The sequence below is a fragment of the Trachypithecus francoisi genome, unplaced genomic scaffold (assembly GCF_009764315.1).
Source record: "Trachypithecus francoisi isolate TF-2019V2 unplaced genomic scaffold, Tfra_2.0 Lachesis_group4, whole genome shotgun sequence".
In the NCBI taxonomy this organism is placed as follows: Eukaryota; Metazoa; Chordata; class Mammalia; order Primates; family Cercopithecidae; genus Trachypithecus; species Trachypithecus francoisi.
In genome coordinates this window covers 131,104,238-131,110,686 of record NW_022681469.1, presented here as the reverse complement: position 1 = coordinate 131,110,686, position 6,449 = coordinate 131,104,238, and positions in this window count along the sequence as shown.

The window sequence follows — 6,449 nt, the reverse complement described above, 5'->3', positions numbered from 1 at the left end:
GGGAAATTTATAGCACTAAATGCCCACAAGAGAAAGCTGGAAAGATCTAAAATTGACACTCTAACATCACAATTAAAAGAACTAGAGAGGCAAGAGCAAACACATTCAAAAGCTAGCAGAAGGCAAGAAATAACTAAGATCAGAGCAGAACTGAAGGAATTAGGGACACAAAAACCCTCCAAAAAATCAATGAATCCAGGAGTTGGTTTTTTGAAAAGATCAACAAAATTGACAGACCGCTAGCAAGACTAATAAAGAAGAAAAGAGAGAGGAATCAGACGCAATAAAAAATGATAAAAGGGATATCACGACTGACCCCACAGAAATACAAACAACCATCAGAGAATACTATAAATGCCTCTACGCAAATGAACTAGAAAATCTAGAAGAAATGGATAATTTCCTGGACACTTACACTCTCCCAAGACTAAACCAGGAAGAAGTTGAATCCCTGAATAGACCAATAGCAGGCTCTGAAATTCAGGCAACAATTAATAGCCTACCCACCAAAAAAAGTCCAGGACCAGATGGATTCACAGCTGAATTCTACCAGAGGTACAAGGAGGAGCTGGTACCATTCCTTCTGAAACTATTCAATCAATAGAAAAAGGGAATCCTCCCTAACTCATTTTATGAGCCAACATCATCCTGATACCAAAGCCTGGCAGAGACACAACAAAAAAAGAGAATTTTAGACCAATATCCCTGATGAACATCGATGCAAAAATTCTCAATAAAATACTGGCAAACGGATTCAGCAGCACATCAAAAAGCTTATCCACCATGATCAAGTGGGCTTCATCCCTGGGATGCAAGGCTGGTTCAACATTCGCAAATCAATAAACGTAATCCAGCATATAAACAGAACCAAAGACAAGAACCACATGATTATCTCAATAGATGCAGAAAAGGCTTTTGACAAAATTCAACAGCCCTTTATGCTAAAAACGCTCAATAAATTCGGTATTGATGGAACGTACCTCAAAATAATAAGAGCTATTTACGACAAACCACAGCTAATATCATACTGAATGGGCAAAAACTGGAAAAATTCCCTTTGAAAACTGGCACAAGACAGGGATGCCCTCTCTCACCACTCCTATTCAACATAGTGTTGGAAGTTCTGGCTAGGGCAATCAGGCAAGAGAAAGAAATCAAGGGTATCCAGTTAGGAAAAGAAGAAGTCAAATTGTCCGTTTGCAGATGACATGATTGTATATTTAGAAAACCCCATTGTCTCAGCCCAAAATCTCCTTAAGCTGATAAGAAACTTCAGCAAAGTCTCAGGATACAAAATTAATGTGCAAACACAAGCATTCTTATACACCAGTACAGAAAGCAGAGAGAGCCAAATCAGGAATGAACTTCCATTCACAATTGCTTCAAAGAGAATAAAATACCTAGGAATCCAACTTACAAGGGATGTAAAGGACCTCTTCAAGGAGAACTACAAACCACTGCTCAGTGAAATCAAAGAGGACACAAACAAATGGAAGAACATACCATGCTCATGGATAGGAAGAATCAATATCGTGAAAATGGCCATACTGCCCAAGGTTATTTATAGATTCAATGCCATCCCCATCAAGCTACCAATGAGTTTCTTCACAGAATTGAAAAAAACTGCTTTAAAGTTCATATGGAACCAAAAAAGAGCCCGCATTGCCAAGACAATCCTAAGTCAAAAGGACAAAGCTGGAGGCGTCACGCTACCTGACTTCAAACTATACTACAAGGCTACAGTAACCAAAACAGCATGGTACTGGTACCAAAACAGAGATATAGACCAATGGAACAGAACAGAGTCCTCAGAAATAATACCACACATCTACAGCCATCTGATCTTTGACAAACCTGAGAGAAACAAGAAATGGGGAAAGGATTCCCTATTTAATAAATGGTGCTGGGAAAATTGGCTAGCCATAAGTAGAAAGCTGAAACTGGATCCTTTCCTTACCCTTATACGAAGATTAATTCAAGATGGATTAGAGACTTAAATGTTAGACCTAATACCATAAAAACCCTAGAAGAAATCTAGGTAGTACCATTCAGGACATAGGCATGGGCAAGGACTTCATGTCTAAAACACCAAAAGCAACGGCAGCAAACCAAAATTGACAAATGGGATCTCATTAAACTAAAGAGCTTTTGCACAGCAAAAGAAACTACCATCAGAGTGAACAGGCAACCTACAGAATGGGAGAAAATTTTGCAACCTACTCATCTGACAAAGGGCTAATATCCAGAATCTACAAAGAACTCAAACAAATATACAAGAAAAAAACAAACACCCCATCAAAAAGTGGGGAAAGGATATGAACAGACATTTCTCAAAAGAAGACATTCATACAGCCAACAGACACATGAAAAAATGCTCATCATCACTGGCCATCAGAGAAATGCAAATCAAAACCACAATGAGATACCATCTCACACCAGTTAGAATGGCAATCATTAAGAAGTCAGGAACAACAGGTGTTGGAGAGGATGTGGAGAAATAGGAACACTTTTACACTGTTGGTGGGATTGTAAACTAGTTCAACCATTATGGAAAACAGTATGGCATTCCTCAAGGATCTAGAACTAGATGTACCATATGACCCAGCCATCCCACTACTGGGTATATACCCAAAGGATTATAAATTACTCTACTACAAAGACACATGCACACGTATGTTTATTGCGGCACTATTCACAATAGCAAAGACTTGAATCAACCCAAATGTCCATCTGTGACAGACTGGATTAAGAAAATGTGGCACATATACACCATGGAATACTATGCAGCCATCAAAAAGGATGAGTTTGCGTCCTTTGTAGGGACATGGATGCAGCTGGAAACCATCATTCTTAGCAAACTATCACAAGAACAGAAAACCAAACACCACATGTTCTCACTCATAGGTGGGAACTGAACAATGAGATCACTTGGACTCAGGAAGGGGAACATCACACACTGGGGCCTATCATGGGGAGGGGGCGGAGGAGGGATTGCATTGGGAGTTATACATGATATAAATGATAAATTGATGGGTGCTGACGAGTTGATGGGTGCAGCACCACCAACATGGCATAAGTATACATATGTAACAAACCTGCACGTTATGCACATGTACCCTAGAACTTAAAGTATAATAAAAAATAAAAAAATAAAAAAAAAAAGATAATTCTGGTTGTACCTGAAGGGAATTCATTACATTAATTAATACTCCGGCTCAACTCATATTGTAATCTTCGCTTGCACTTAAATTTGTTAATCCCAGGAAATGTACTAACCCTTTAGGTTTGGTTTATGTTCTGCATCTAGTCCTGACTTCTTCAACCAAGTAAACCCTTAGATCATCGATGGGCATCACTGCCCTTGGTTTACTCTCTTCCACCTTTATGCTGGTGTTTGACCCCTTCTTGGTGTTTTCTCTAAGTCTCTGAACTGAAGGCAGAAGTGCTGCTCTGTTTATGGCTCTGGGTCTGTGTTCTGTTATTGAATTGATTTCCTCCCTTGGGCTTAGACTTTCATTCTCTCCCTCTTCCAAAGTACTTTTCTTTAGTAATTACTCCCTGCTCTCATTTTTCTCCAACCCTTCCCTCCACACTTCTCCCATTCTACTCTTCAATTCTCCCCATTCTGCCCAACACTCCTCACGCCAAACTGACCAATGAGCTCCTATTGCCAAATGATGGATGGGTTTTCCGTTCTTATTTTGCTTGACTTATTTGGCATTTAACAATTGGGCACACCCTCATTTTTAAAACCCTCTCTTACATTTGCTTCCACAAATTGCTGTCTCCTGGTTTTACCCCTCTTGCTCCAAAGCACATTCTTAGTTTTTTGCATGGAGTGCTTCTCCCCCATATCGCTGCCTTCCATATGTCTGTTCCACAGAGTTCCATCTCTGGGCCTTTGATCACTTGGTCCTCTCTCTTTAGGACTTCTCATTCGCTCTTAGCTTTCCAATGACAACTCACATGCCAGGCACTGTCACATCTGTATCCTCAGGGCAGACGATTCTCTTGAGCTCCAAAGAGTAAATCTAATTGCCTCATTTTATTTCTCCTCTGCCCAAACTTATTTCTCCATTTATATTTGATATCTTGGTGAATGCCACCTCCATTCACTCTTTTGCTCAGAAATTTTAGAATCACCCAAATTTCTTCTGTCTACCCTAATCCCCACACTAAGTCAATCATCAAGTCCTTTAGATTCCTGAAATAGTTCTCAATCTTATCTACTCCTTTCTATCATTTCTTTTCCAGAGGATGAATGACTGCAAAATGTTTCTTAGGTGGATTTCCTGCTTCTTAGTCTTGCCCTTTGTCCCATATACAGTCCCTGCTTGTTCGCTAGAATATGCGTGTTTGAAATTAAGTCTGTCACCACTTAATGATGCCGTCCCATTAAGAGACAGATTCAGGAAAAAGTTAGATTCTGTTACATGGCCATTGATTGTCCTCCTAATCCAGCCCTGCCTTCCTCTCATGCTGGGGCAGACTCTTTGTTGGCCCCATATCTAGTCCACTCGATTCTCTCTTGGCATTGTCCAGCTAACAACTGCATTTCCCATAAGGTAAAGTGTGGCCTTACATGATGAAGTTTGCACCTTACTTGCTTGGAAGAAAATTGCTTGCCCCAGACTTCTTCACTTTCTATGCCCTTAAGCTGGAACACAAATGGCCATGGCCCATCCCTACCTGCAAAGGTAGAGGAACAACATGGCTCCCAAACATCATCATACAGCAAAGCTACCTGCCAACTTAGGCCTGCTGAATGGTTGCATGAGAGGGAAATAAAAAGCTATCTTATTTGGGCCACTGTATTTTGGGGTCTTTTAATACTCTGCTCCAGCCTTTGCCCTAAATAGTAAACCTGCTTTTTCATTATGCCTTTGTTGTTCCCTTCTCCAGTTGGACTCTCTGTCCCATCCATACCAGACAAGTTGCATTCTCCAAATGTTGTGTACCGTCTTGCCCTTCATGTTTATGCATGTGCTATTCCCTCTGCCTAGAGTGTGTTCCCATTTTTCTCTGCCTGAATAAATCCTATTCATGCCTTAGGACTCCGCTGAGGCATCAACTTCCATTTGAATCATTTTCTAACATACCGCTCCACCAACAGCACACACATACACTCCTCTCTGTTCCCACAGCATCCTCACAAAGCCCTGTGATCACTGGTTTACCTATGTGTCTTCCCTTTGTGAGCATCTTGATGGCAAGAGCTATCTTTTATCTCTGACAAACAGTTGGGGTTCAACAAATGTGTAACAAGTGAAGACTCAGAGAAGCTCTTGATGTTCCAAGTTTCCCTACAGGAAGTCTGTGTGTATCTGTGAATATGTGTATGAGTGTCTGGGGTGTAGCCATCTTAACTGAAGCACAAGCACCAGGAGCCTAAAGAGCCAGAGCTGCATGTGTAGCCAGCATCTTTAGAGACTACTAAATGGCCAAGCTGGGGTTAGGGGTTCAAATGCCAAGTCCAAGGATCAGGAACTAGGCAGAAACTAGAAAGGGCAGGAGTAGGGTAACCAGGACAGTTTTGTGGTAGGCAGAATAATGGTCCAGTACAGATGTCCATGTCCTAATCCTGGGAACCTTTGGAAAAGTTGGGCTATGGGGCAAAGAACACTAATGGTGCAGATGGAATTAAGGTTACTAATCAACTGACCTTAAAATAAAAAGATTATGCTGGGTTATCCCAATAGCCCTAGCACAATCACAAGGATTGCACTGTGACAGAAGTGGAAGGTGGAGAAATAAGCTTGGGCAGAAGATGAAGACAGAAGATGGAGAAGCAGAGAGAAGGCAGTGTGAAAAGGACTCAGCCTGACATTGCTGGCTTTAATGATGGAAGGAGTGGAAGGAGGCCACAAGCCAATGAATGGGGCATCTTCTTGAAGCTAGAAAAGGTAAGGAAATGGATTCTTCCCAGCACCTCCAGAAATGGACATAGTTAACCTCTTAACATTAGCCCAGTGAAATCCATTTTGGACTTCCGGCCTCTGAACATGAGATAACAAATGTGTGTTTTCTAAGCCATGAGATTCATGATAATGTGGTGCAGCAACAATAGGAAGCACTGGCAGTATTATCAACTGAACACACTTGGAAAAGTTAGTGAATATCCCTAAACCTCAGCCTCCCCCTATGATATACAAATAAAAGTCACTCCCTGGTGGTGAGGATTAAAGTAGATCATCGATATAAAAAGGTTGGCAGAAGATGGCCGAATAGGAACAGCTCCAGTCTCCAGCTCCCAGCACGAGCAACACAGAAGACAAGTGATTTCTGCATTTTCAACTGAGGTACTCGGTTCATCTCACTAGGGAGTGCTGGACAATCGGTGCTGCTCAGCTGCTGCAGCCCGACCAGCGAGAGCTGAAGCAGGGCAAGGCATCACCTTACCTGGGAAGCACAAAGGGGAGGGGAATCCCTTTTCCTAGCCAGGGGAACTG